Genomic DNA, 12,850 nt, shown 5'->3' with positions numbered 1-12,850 from the left:
ACTGCTAAGTCTCTTCGACTCGCCACTCTTTAGCCCCACCTTTATGGCTACCTCTCAGCTCTGGCGATCACTGGCAACTGACTCCCACGACTTGTGGTCAATGTCACAGGACTTCATGTCACGTTTGTAGACGTCTTTAAAGCGTCTGCCGGTGGGTCTGATACCAGTGACTAGCATCCTTGGGGATTCTGCCATCTTCCATGCGGCTTACATGGCGAAGCCATCTCAAGCGCCGCTGGCTCAGTAGGGTGTATATGCTGGGGATGTTGGCCACCTTGAGGATTTCTGCGTTGGAGATATGGTCCTCCCACCTGATGCCGTAGATTCTCTGGGAGGCAGCGAAGATGGAATGAGTTGAGACGTCGCTCTTGGCTGACCTATGTTGTCCAGGCCTCGCTGCTGTAGAGCAAGGTACAGAGGACACAGGCTTGAAACACTCGGACTTTTGTGTAATATTCTCAATACTGCCACACCTCCTTTTCTGTATTGACGACCTTGTAGCCTGGAATATTTAGTGCCCAGCCTCACCCTTTTTTGAGCTAGGTCTCCGTTATGGCCATATTATTATCATATTCTGTGTGTCTACCTGCACCTGCAGCTCACCGACCTTATTCACCGCACTTTGTGCGTTTACATAGATCCACTGTAAACCTAATTTGGACCTTATTGACCCCACCAAATGCCTTGCTATTTCTTACTCTAGTGCTATCTGTGTCTCCCAATTATTTTAAGCACTTTGTTTCTCCTTTCTAATGCTACATTCTGGTTCCCAAATCTCTACCAAATTATTTTAAACCCTCACCAACAGCACTAGCAAAACAGGCAGGGAGGAAGTTGTCGAGCGAGGGAGCCGTGGTTTACTAAAAACGTTGAAGCGCTTGTCAAGAGGAAGAAGAAGACTTATGTTAGGATGAGACGTGAAGGCTCAGTTAGGGCGCTTGAGAGTTACAAGCTAGCCAGGAAAGATCTAAAGGGAGAGCGAAGAAGAACGAGGAGAGGACACGAGAAGTCATTGGCGGATAGGATCAAGGAAAACCCTAAGGCTTTCTATAGGTATATCAAAAATAAAAGAAAAACTAGAGTTAGATTAGGGCCAATCAAGGATAGTAGTGGGAAGTTGTGTGTGGAATCAGAGGAGATAGGGCAAGCGTTAAATGAATATTTTTCATCAGTATTTACAGTAGAGAAAGAAAATGTTGTCGAGGAGAATACTGAGACACAGACTACTAGGCTAGATGGGATTGAGGTTCACAAGGCGGAGGTGTTATCTATTTTCACACTTTCCAAAATTGATAAGTCCCCTGGGCCAGATGGGATTTATCCGAGGATTCTCTGGGAAGCCAGGGAGGAGATTGCAGAGCCTTTGTCCTTGATCTTTATGTTGTCATTGTCGACAGGAACAGTGCCGGAAGATTGGAGCATAGCAAATGTTGTCCCCTTGTTCAAGAAGGGGAGTAGAGACAGCCCTGGTAATTATAGACCTGTGAGCCTTACTTCGGTTGTGGGTAAAATGTTGGAAAAGGTTATAAGAGATAGGATTTATAATCATCTTGAAAAGAATAAGTTCATTAGAGATAGTCAGCACGGTTTTGTGAAGGGTAGGTCGTGCCTCACAAACCTTATTGAGTTTTTTGACAAGGTGACCAAACAGGTGGATGAGGGTAAAGCCGTGGATGTGGTGTATATGGATTTCAGTAAGGCATTTGATAAGGTTCCCCATGGTAGGCTATTGCAGAAAATACGGAAGTATGGGATTGAAGGTGATTTAGAGCTTTGGATCAGAAATTGGCTAGCTGAAAGAAGACAGAGGGTGGTGGTTGATGGCAAATGTTCATCCTGGAGTTTAGTTTCTAGTGGTGTACCGCAAGGATCTGTTTTGGGGCCACTGCTGTTTGTCATTTTTATAAATGACCTGGATGAGGGTGTAGAAGGGTGGGTTAGTAAATTTGCGGATGACACGAAGGTCGGTGGAGTTGTGGATAGTGCCGAAGGATGTTGTAGGTTACAGAGGGACATAGGCTGCAGAGCTGAGCTGAGAGATGGCAAATGGAGTTTAATGCGGAAAAGTGTGAGGTGATTCACTTTGGAAGGAGTAACAGGAATGCAGAGTACTGGGCTAATGGGAAGATTCTTGGTAGTGTAGATGAACAGAGAGATCTTGGTGTCCAGGTACATAAATCCCTGAAAGTTGCCACCCAGGTTAATAGGGCTGTTAAGAAGGCATATGGTGTGTTAGCTTTTATTAGTAGGGGGATCGAGTTTTGGAGCCACGAGGTCATTCTGCAGCTGTACAAAAGTCTGGTGCGGCCGCACCTGGAGTATTGCATGCAGTTCTGGTCACTGCATTATAGGTAGGATGTGGAAGCTTTGGAAAGGGTGCAGAGGAGATTTACTAGGATGTTGCCTGGTATGGAGGGAAGGTCTTATGAGGAAAGGCTGAGGGACTTGAGGTTGTCTTCGTTGGAGAGAAGGAGGAGGAGAGGTGACTTAATAGAGACATATAAGATAATCAGAGGGTTAGATAGGGTGGATAGTGAGAGTCTATTTCCCCGGATGGTGATGACAAACACGAGGGGACATAGCTTTAAGTTGAGGGGTGATAGATATAGGACAGATGTCAGAGGTAGTTTCTTTACTCAGAGAGTAGTAGGGGCGTGGAACGCCCTGCCTGCAACAGTAGTGGACTCGCCAACTTTAAGGGCATTTAAGTGGTCATTGGATAGACATATGGATGAAAATGGAATAGTGTAGGTCAGGTAGTTTCACAGGTTGGCGCAACATCGAGGGCCGAAGGGCCTGTACTGCGCTGTAATGTTCTATGTTCTCGCACTAGCAAAACACCCGGCGAGGGAGTTGATCCCAGCTCTGTTGAGGTGCAACCTATCTGATCAGTATAGATCCCATCTGTCCCAGAAATCTAAAGCACCAGTTCTTCCTACACCATCTCCCAGCCATTCATTCCTCTGCTCTATCCTCCTACTTACATACATGCTAGTGTGTGGTACCAAGAGTAATCTGGAGATTACTATTTTTGATGTCCTGTTTGCTGTCTCCTTCCTATCTTCCTGAATGGACAAAACTGCGGCAAATGGATTTCAGTATAGGCACTTTGGATGTAAAAAAACTTTAGAACGAGGTACTTTCTAAATGGTGAAAAGCTAGAAACAGCGGAGGTCCAAAGAGACTTGCAGGCCCAGGTACAGAGATCATTGAAATGTCATGAGCAGATACAGAAAATAATCAAAGGCTAATGGAATGCTGGCCTTTATATTGAGAATATAAAAATGGGTAAAAGTCATGCTTCAGCTACAGAAAGCCTTGGTTAGACCACACTTGGATTACTGCAAGCAGTCCTGGGCATCACACCTTAGGAAGGATATATTGGCCTTTGAGGGAGTGCAGCATAGATTTACTAGAATGATATAAAAACAAGAAATGCTGGAATCACTCACCCCGAAGTTCCGAAGAAGGGTCACTGACCCGAAACATTAACTCTGCTTCTCTTTCCACAGATGCTGCCAGACCTGCTGAGTGATTCCAGCATTTCTTGTTTTTATTTCAGATTTCCAGCATCCGCAGTATTTTGCTTTTATTTTACTAGAATGATAACTGGATTCCGAGGAGAGATTTAACAAACTCTGGTTGTATTCCCTGGCATTTAGAAGGTTAAGGGTGATTTTTTTTTCTTCAAGTTTTCAAGATATTAAGGGGAACAGATGGTGGATATTGGGAGTAACTATTGCCGCTAGTTAGGGAGTCTGGGACAAAGGGGCATAGCCAAAATATTAGGGCAGACCTTTCAGGAGTGAAATTAGGAAATATTTCTTCACACAAAGGATGGTAGACGTTTGGAACTCTTTTTTTACAAATGGAAATTGATGTTCTGACAATTATTTTTAAAACTGAAATTGATAGGTTTTCTAGTTAGCCAAAGGTATTAAGGGATGTGGAGTTAGGTTGTATATCAGCCATTATCTCATTGCATGGTGGAGCAGGCTCAAGGGGCTAAATAATCCTCTGTTTCTAAAACAAAAGCAACAGTGGATAGATTGTGATAAGCCGGGGGTGGGGGGGTGGGGGGGGGATATCCATTCCAAGTGTATTGTTGTATTTTTGCAGACCTGGGTAACTGAACCCAATGTAAGATTCAATAAAGTCACTGATATTTAGATTCAAGGCTATTCAACAACAAGTATATTTAAAAAAAAAGGTTTTCAGTCGTAACCCCCGGCCCCCCCTCCCCCTGCCCAACAGAACCTAGAAGTGGGGCTGAAATGCCGTGAATTTTTTTAAAGTTTAAATTTCATTCCCCAAACTAGAATAGTGAGCTGATCTTATTGAAAATTGTTACTCAGCTCTCGATTCCTGCTGGAGCTCAGGAAAAACAGGGAAAAATTTCAAATTAGCCAGGGTTCCTGTTTGTGATCTATCAGTAAGTCCTGCTAGATAGTACTCAAGACCTAGGACGGGGGCAAAATTAAACACTCATTTTATTTAGTAACCTGTCAAGACACCTAATGGCCTCGTGGGCTACTTGGGCAAAGAGGAACTCGGAGGTAGAAATTCCCCTCAATAATATTCTTCCCTCACACTGCTATTTCTGAAAAACACATTCCTGCTGTGTAATTTACAAAGAAAATCAGGAAGTATGCATAACACCTTCAAGGTCCGCCAACAATATAAGACTTTCAGGAAGTCGCTGCTGCACACATTTGGAAACCATATGCCAAGAATTCCATAGTTAGGCACAAGGGTTAAAAATGCTGCATGGAATTATATACCCTTCCTTTTGAAGTGCTGAAGTCCACATGTCTGCAACAGCCAAAGTATGGCTTCATGATTAAATATTAACCGCCATACTAAGTAAGGCTGCTTCAGAAGGTCACCTTCTGTACCAACAATATATGCACACAAAACCAAAACTTGTACATGAGGGCAACAGCATATTTAAACTTTTAAATAATACTGGGAAGTGCCTTCTAATGTATAATTTCTAACATAAACCACAAGCTATTAGTAGGCACAGACAAAAGTTATATTTCTTTGCGAAGGCTTATATTGTACTACACAGTTATAAAAACATTATTTTATGTGTGGATTGAATATTGGCTGTTTCTTCACCGATTTCTAAACCTGTATAACACTATATGCAAGTGTACTTATGCGGCACATATTCTTTTTCAATAATTGCAGTATTTTAAACTTCCTCCATCATAAACTATAAACAAGGGACTTTGAGAAGCAGTGGGTTTACTGTCTAAATTTCACCAAAGTAAAAACATGTCTGATGTTTTTCACAATTTCACAACATATGCACCTGCCAACTCATTTCCATAATGACTGCTATCTGCCCAGATTTTGGTGCCATCACAAAGCTGCCATCAGAAACCTGCGATAGTAAGACCCTACAGAATAAAAATGTACTACTTAATGCTCCTAAACAAACTTAAATTTCTGAACATGTGCTGTAATAGCAGAGTCCTAGTGAATCATAGAGCAAAATCTAAGCTATGCAAACATCATTTGTATCAGGGGATGACAAAATTACCCATATTTTCTAACTTAATTGTGGCTTAATTCTTCAACAATGAAGAGATGAGGCACAGTGTCAATGAAACAGCACAAGTCTTAATTTCATTCCCAGACTAATATACTGTTTCTGAATAATGTCTATTTTAACTTATCCTCAACTGTGTTGGAGCACAACCAGTGGGGCTAAAGTTTTGCCTTCAGCCAAAAGTGCCGAATGAATGATTCACTTAGCCTCCTGATGTCCTCCGTGTTTGGCCAATTTGGTTAATATCATGATCCATTGACAAGCGGCTGAGTGCATTGGACACGGCAAGTGTTATGAGCCCTGAAAATCCCTTCTATGTGCTGAAGACCTGTGCACCAGAGTTAGCTAAACAGCCCCAGTACAGCCATGGCACTGGTATCTATTGGAAGAATGTTCAGGTTTGTTCTATCCACAAAAGACAGGATAAATCTAACAAATTCAATTATCAGTCTTCCCCAATCCCAGTAGTGTAACAGAAGACATCAGTAATAGCAATACCTGCTCACCAATTAACAACTTATGAATGCACAGTTTGGATCCTGCCATAACCACTTGGCTCCAGAGCTCAACATTGCCTTGATTCAAACATCGAGGCTGAATGATGGAGGAAAATTGAAAGTATGTTTAGACCTAGTATGCCTTCCTAGCATCCTGCTGCTGATGATTGGGGTATATGTAGGGTTATTGCTAAGATCAAAGTCTTAAATGAGGATATTTTAACAGCCTGCATTACCTAATAAACTCTCTATGCCTAGAGCACATCTATAAATACAAAAGAGGTAATATTTCTAATATTTGTTTATAGTATTTAGGGTTATAGTTACTTGTTGAGTGGTGTTTGTTCAATCTATTTTCTTAAGACTGGAAAAGTGGATCAAAGATGAGTTGAAATTCTTCCTCAGTGTACATGCTGAAAGAAAGATTTGCATTTATGTAGCGCCTTTCACAACCTTCGGCTGTTCCAAAATGCTGGACAGTCAATGAAGTACCTTTTGAAGTGCAGTCACTGTTGTAACGTAAAGAGATTTTGTCAGCAGAGAACACCTCAGTGGCCCTTCATCAGTGGCTTAAAAACTGATGAGAATAGTCTCTTTGATCTGTCATCACATCTGCTGAGGGTCACCATTTGATGGAACCCAGTGATCAAGCAGCTAATGCAGCTGAGTTGTGTCCTCTCCAGCAACATGATTGACTAAATATGTGACGCATCACAAAAGTGGGTTTATAATTTGGATGTCTCAGGAGGTGGTGTTCACACTAAAATGTAAACCACATTTAAATTTTGTTCAACAGTCATCATCTCCCTCTTTGCATGGCTACAAGTCCTGAAGCTGCTGCAGAAAGCAAACTTGACATTTCTACGAGTGGTATCTCTGCCATTCTGAACGTAAATGGCAGCGTGAGATTGGGCAAATGCCTCCATCGTTGGGAAGGATGCTGATAAAGGCACTGCTGGCTTAGCCAGTTGCTGCAGTGAATGTCAACTCCCAAAATGCATCTCTTTCAATGAGGGGAAATTTTGACAGAAGTAGCCTGTTCTAGTTAAATACTATTAACTTTGTAGTGCCTGCAGAGACCTGCAGAGGACTGGTTAGGCGAACATGCTGTTCACAAAGAAGATTAGAACTTTGTAAGCCAGTGGCTGGAAGTTCTGCAACAGTACTGAGTAGAGAGAGCTCAACCTACCAGAGATGACAAGTGCTGCTTAAATGTGGGCAGCTTTCCATGCATACTTATGCCTCATTAGTCACCTGTATTTATATACAGTTGAAGAATGGAAATACAAATATGACCTGAGATCACTTCTGACTCTAGAATCAGGGTGACAGCTGTTATAAATTGCCAAACGTCTGTAGTTTCTAAAAATCCTCTAATTTTGCTGAGGAAAAAATGACTCTGCTTTTGATAACCAAGTCGGAGAGCGAGTAGTGATTGATCATGAACTCAAACTCAGATCACCAACACGTTCCTGCTTTTAAGAATGGATGGTGGGTGGATGGAGGCAGATTCAATTGTGGCATTCAAAGGGATTTAAATAAGCACCTGAATGGAAAGAATTTGCAGGGCTACAGGGAAAGGGCAGGGAAATGGGATTGGTTAAATTGCTCTTGCAGAGAGCTAGCATGGGCACGATGGGCCAAGTGGCCCCCTTCTGTGCTTTCACCATTCAATGATTCCTTGGATCGAATATTGTGATTTGTTTGTCAATCAGCAGTGGGATGTGTATGATGCATCCTGGATAGTGACTCCCAAGTTAGCTAATAAAGAAAATTGAAATTGACAATGCTAAAATATCCTTGTAACATTCATGTTTGATGCTTTAGGCTTTTGACAACTATGAAGATTAGTTCTGCACAAATCCACAGCTTATTTTAGCCTTCCAGTAACATGAGTTTACTGTATAACAAATCGATCATTTATCTTTTCAGCATGCTAAACTTCCTTCAAAAAAAACTTGTGCCAGAAAGACAGATTTAGAGAATTTCTGAACACATTGCCTTCCATCCAATTAATGTGGCTGCAATGGGGTCAGTATGCTCAGATATTACATTCTGCAATCTAAAATCAGCAACTGGAAGATGTATATCTAACTAACACTTCTAAAACAATGAAAAGTAGCAAAGTGCAGTTTGTTCAGTTGAATTCCTTTTGATGGTTTGAAGTTGCAGTACACTCTGAATCTCTGTTTAGCTGCTGTTACAAGTGTCTGATTTACTGGTTGGATAAGTCTATCTTTCCAATCCACAGAACAGCTAACCTTTGTCGATATGAATGGGTTCACTGCTGTAACACCTTGTGGACTTGTTCACAGAAGCTGGGAGAATCGCGGCTGAATGCATTTGCTGAGTAGGCAGGGCCTGACCACTAATCGGCTGGATTGCTGACTGAGACGGTGACCCTGAGCCCAGCCATTCTTTTATAGGTCCATTGTGGTGTAGATAACCGGATCCTTACTGCATTATAATCACTGATTAACCTATTTGACTGGTTACAAACCTGGTTTCTGCATACTGACATCTCCTGGCAGAACTAACATTTAACAGGCAGCAAGCACAAGAATATCATTGCTGTAAAACAAACTGATCTGCATAATTTTTTTGGTATAAGACCATTATTGAAATTAGAATGAATTCACAGGGCGCAAATGCATAAATTCTACTTGGAAACTTGCTTTTCCTTATTTTCCACTGCTCGTTCCTCTTTGATGTTTGTTTGCCACCAGCTTTTCTAGTTGGACAGGAGTGGGGTGATCACCATCTACTTCTGCATGGCTGATGTCCTTCTTTGGCCTCCTTATCTCGAGAGACAATGAATGAGCGCCTGGAGGTGGTCAGTGGTTTGTGAAGCAGCGCTTGGAGTGGCTATAAAGAGTGACAGGCTCTTCCACAGGTGCTGCAGAGATTGTCCATTTATTTGTGAGTGCTTCAGGTCCTTTCAGTGCTTCAAGTCCCGAGTTCTACTTCTAAGCAGTACTTTAGCTGGCTGTCTGCAGGATAATGTTGCAGCTTCAGTTGGGGGAAGGGAATAAAGTTTGACTTTCAGTGCTGTGATTTAAAGCATTGACTCTTCTCCATCCCATCTCATTCTTTCACCTGAAGCTTTGGAGACTGAAGCTGAATTCTCAAGTGGACAATTTTAAACGAATAAATTGCTGAGCCTTGATTTGTGTATCTTATTGCCACAGCAGGTGTACGTTTTGTACATGATTGATTCTTGGTCATTTACCTTTTTTTCTGTGCAACAACGTATGATTTTTGTTTATATTTTGGATGTGTAATGCACAAATTTAACTGATTCCCTGAAGGTCTAATACTGGCAAATCACAACTGAGGTATACCTCGGGTATCATACTAATTACTGTATTTAATATTGTAGAGAAAATAAATGTGGCCAGAAGCATATTTCCCACTGATGCAGGAGTAACTCAATTTACGAAGTTATTTAAAAAGGTAGAACGTAGGAAATTTCCCTCCAACTTCATCAAGATGTGTAATAATTTGGGCCCTGCGATGCATTGTGATACAGTTTATTATTTTCTAGAGAAATAGAAAGCAGAATCTAAATCTTGTGATTGAAATTGAAGAGCGAGTCAGAGTTGTAAAGCATAGAACCAGGCCCTTCGGCCCACCGCGTCCATGCCGACCATGATGCCTATCTATACTAATCCCACCTGTCTGCATTAATTCCATATCCCTCTATGCCTTGCTCATTCAAGTACCTGTCCAGATGTCTCTTAAATGTTGCTACTGTTCCTGCCTCCACCACCTCCTCAGGCAGCTCATTCCAGATACCCACTATTCTTTGTGTGAAAAATTTACCCCTTTGATCCCCTTTAAACCTCCTCCCTCTCACCTTAAATCTATGCCCTCTAGTTTTAGTCACCCCTACCATGGGAAACAGACTCTGGCTGTTTACCCGATCTGTGCCCCTCATAATTTTATATACCTCTATCGTCCCCTCTCAGCCTTCTTTGCTCCAGGGAAAACAGACCCAGCCTATCCAATCTCTCTTTATAACTCAAGCCCTCCAAACCAGGCAACATCCTTGTGTATCTTTTCTGCACCCTCCCTAGCTTAATCACATCTTTCCTGTAGTGCGGCAACCAGAACTGCACACAGTACTCCAAATGCTGCCTGACCAAAGTTATGTACAACTGTAACGTGACGTGTGCAGACTTTTCCAAAGTGTTGAAATAATGTGACTTTTTGTAACTTGTAACTGTGTGTAACTTTTTGTCCTATCCAGAGCGAGATTGTTAGAACAACCCTAATGTTAAATAGAGAGGCATTTCTAGAATGCATTCAAACAATGTATTTCAACAAGTCCTTGCATTCACATAGCACCTTTTTAATGTAGCACAACACAGGACTATACGCATGCTAAACGGTGGAAGCCGCATGTTATAGGCAGAGCAAAGCAGTCCCACAACCAATGGATCAGATCAAAGCTCTGCAGTCCTGCCACATCCAGTCATCAATGGTGGTGGACAATTAAACAACTTACCGGAGGAGGAGGCTGCACAAACTTTCCCCATTCTCAAAGATGGGGGAGCCCAGTACAAAAGATGAGGCTGAAGCATTTGCATTCATTCACCTTCAGCCAGAAGTGCCGAGTGGATGATCCTTCTCTGCCTCCTGAGGATGCCAGCATCAGAGATGCCAGTCTTCACCCAATTCGATTCACTTCACATGATGTCAAGAAACAGCTGATGACACTGCATGTACCAAAGGCTATGGGTCCTGACAACATCACGGCTGGAGTACTAAAGACTTGTTGCTCCAGAATTAGCCGCACCCCTAGCCAAGCTGTTCCAGTACAGCTACAACACAGGCACCTACCCAGCAATGTGGAAAATTGCCCAGGTATGTTCTGTTCACAAAGAGCAGGACAAATCCAATCTGTCAATTAACGCCCCATCAGTCTACTCTCGATCATCAGTAAAGTGATGGAAGGTGTCGACGACACCTTCCATCAAGCAGCACTTACTCATCAATAACCTGCTCTCCGATGCTCAATTGGGGTTCTACCAGGGCCACTCAGCACCAGACTCATTACAGCCTTGGTTCAATCATACACGAAAGAGCTGAATTCCTGAGATGAGGTGAGAGTGACTGCCTTTTATGTCGAGGCACATTTGACTGAGGTGTGGCATCAAGGAACCCTGGCAAAATTCAAATCAATGAGAATCAGGGGAAAGCTCTCCACTGGTTGTAGTCATACTTCGCACAAAGGAAGGTGGTTGTGGTTGTTGCAGGAGTTCCTCGGGAGTGTCCTAGGCCCAACCATTTTCAGCTGCTTCATCAATGACCTTCCCTCCATCATAAGGTCAGAAGTGGGGATGTTCGCTGATGATTGCACAGTGTTCAGAACCATTTACATGGAGGTAGTTGCCCTTGGAGTACTCAACATTCACTCGGGACCCCATGAATTTCATAGCATTAGGTCAAACATGGGCACGAAAACCTCCTGCTGATTACCACCTACTGCCCTCGCATGCAAGTAGTCCTGGGTTGTAACTTCACCAGGTTGGCACCTCATTTTGAGATATGCCTGATGCTGCTCCTGGCATGCCATCCTGCACTTTTCATTGAACCAGGGTTGGTGGTAATGGTAGAGTGGGGGATATGCCGGTCCATGAGGTTACAGATTGTGGTTGAGTACAATTCTGCTGATGGCCCACAATGCTTCATGGATGCCCAGTTTTGCATTGCTAGATCTGGTCGAAATCTATCCCATTTAGCACGGTGGTAGTGCCACACAACGCGATGGAGGGTATCCTCAATGTGAAGGCAGGACTTCGTCTCCACAAGAACTGCGCGGTGGTCACTCCTATCAATACTGTCATGGACAGATGCATCTGCGGTAGGCAGATTGGTGACGACGAGGTCAAGTGTGTTTTTTCCTCTGCTCCACAGCAACCCCTGCCCCCCCCCCCACCCCCATCACCACCTGCTGCATACCCAGTCTCGCAGCTTGGTCAGTAGTGCTACCAAGCCACTCTTGGTGATGGACATTGAACTCCCCCACCCAGAGTACATTCTGTGCCCTAGCCACCCTCAGTGCTTCCTCTAAGTGATGTTCAATATGCAGGAGAACTGATTCATCAGCTGAGAGAGAGCGGTAGGTGGTAATCAGCAGCAGGTTTCCTTGCCCATGTTTCACCTGATGCCATGAGACTTCATGGGGTTTTTTAGTTTGAGATACAGCACTGAAACAGGCCCTTCGGCCCACCGAGTCTGTGCCGACCATCAACCACCCATTCATACTAATCCTACACTAACTCCATATTCCTACCACATCCCCACCTGTCCCTATATTTCCCTACCACCTACCTATACTAGGGGCAATTACTAATGGCCAATTTACCTATCAACCTGCAAGTCTTTGGCATGTGGGAGGAAACCAGAGCACCCGGAGGAAACCCATGCAGATTCATTTGCAGAACTTGCAAACTCCACACAGGCAGTACCCAGAATTGAACCCGGGTCTCTGGAGCTGTGAGGCTACAGTGCTAACCACTGCGCCGCCCGGTCTGGTGTCGATGTTGAGGACTCCCACAGCAACTCCCTCCCGACTGTATACCACTGAGCCAAAGGAGTTATTTGGACAGGCTTAGGGAGGGAATTCCAGAGCTTGAGGCCTAGGTAGCTGAAGGTCACTTGTGATGGGGTGAAGGCAGTGGGGGATGCTGAAGAGTTCTGAGTTGGAGCAATGCAGAGCTGTTAATGATTGAAAAGCTGGAGGGGGTTACAGAGATAGGATTAGGCAAGGCCAAGAAGGGAGTTAAACACG

The 12,850-nt window shown here is 43.4% G+C and overlaps 1 protein-coding gene across 3 annotated transcripts in view; it reads left to right on the top strand.

The window, feature by feature from the left end:
- iqgap2 (IQ motif containing GTPase activating protein 2) overlaps positions 1 to 12,850 on the top strand; it is a 416,923-nt gene that overhangs the window by 152,951 nt on the left and 251,122 nt on the right. The window lies entirely within an intron of this gene.

The sequence above is a fragment of the Heterodontus francisci genome, chromosome 4, assembly GCF_036365525.1.
Source record: "Heterodontus francisci isolate sHetFra1 chromosome 4, sHetFra1.hap1, whole genome shotgun sequence".
Classification (NCBI taxonomy): domain Eukaryota; kingdom Metazoa; phylum Chordata; class Chondrichthyes; order Heterodontiformes; family Heterodontidae; genus Heterodontus; species Heterodontus francisci.
The sequence above is the reverse complement of the archived record's forward strand: the minus strand, read 5'-3'. Positions and strand labels throughout refer to the sequence as shown.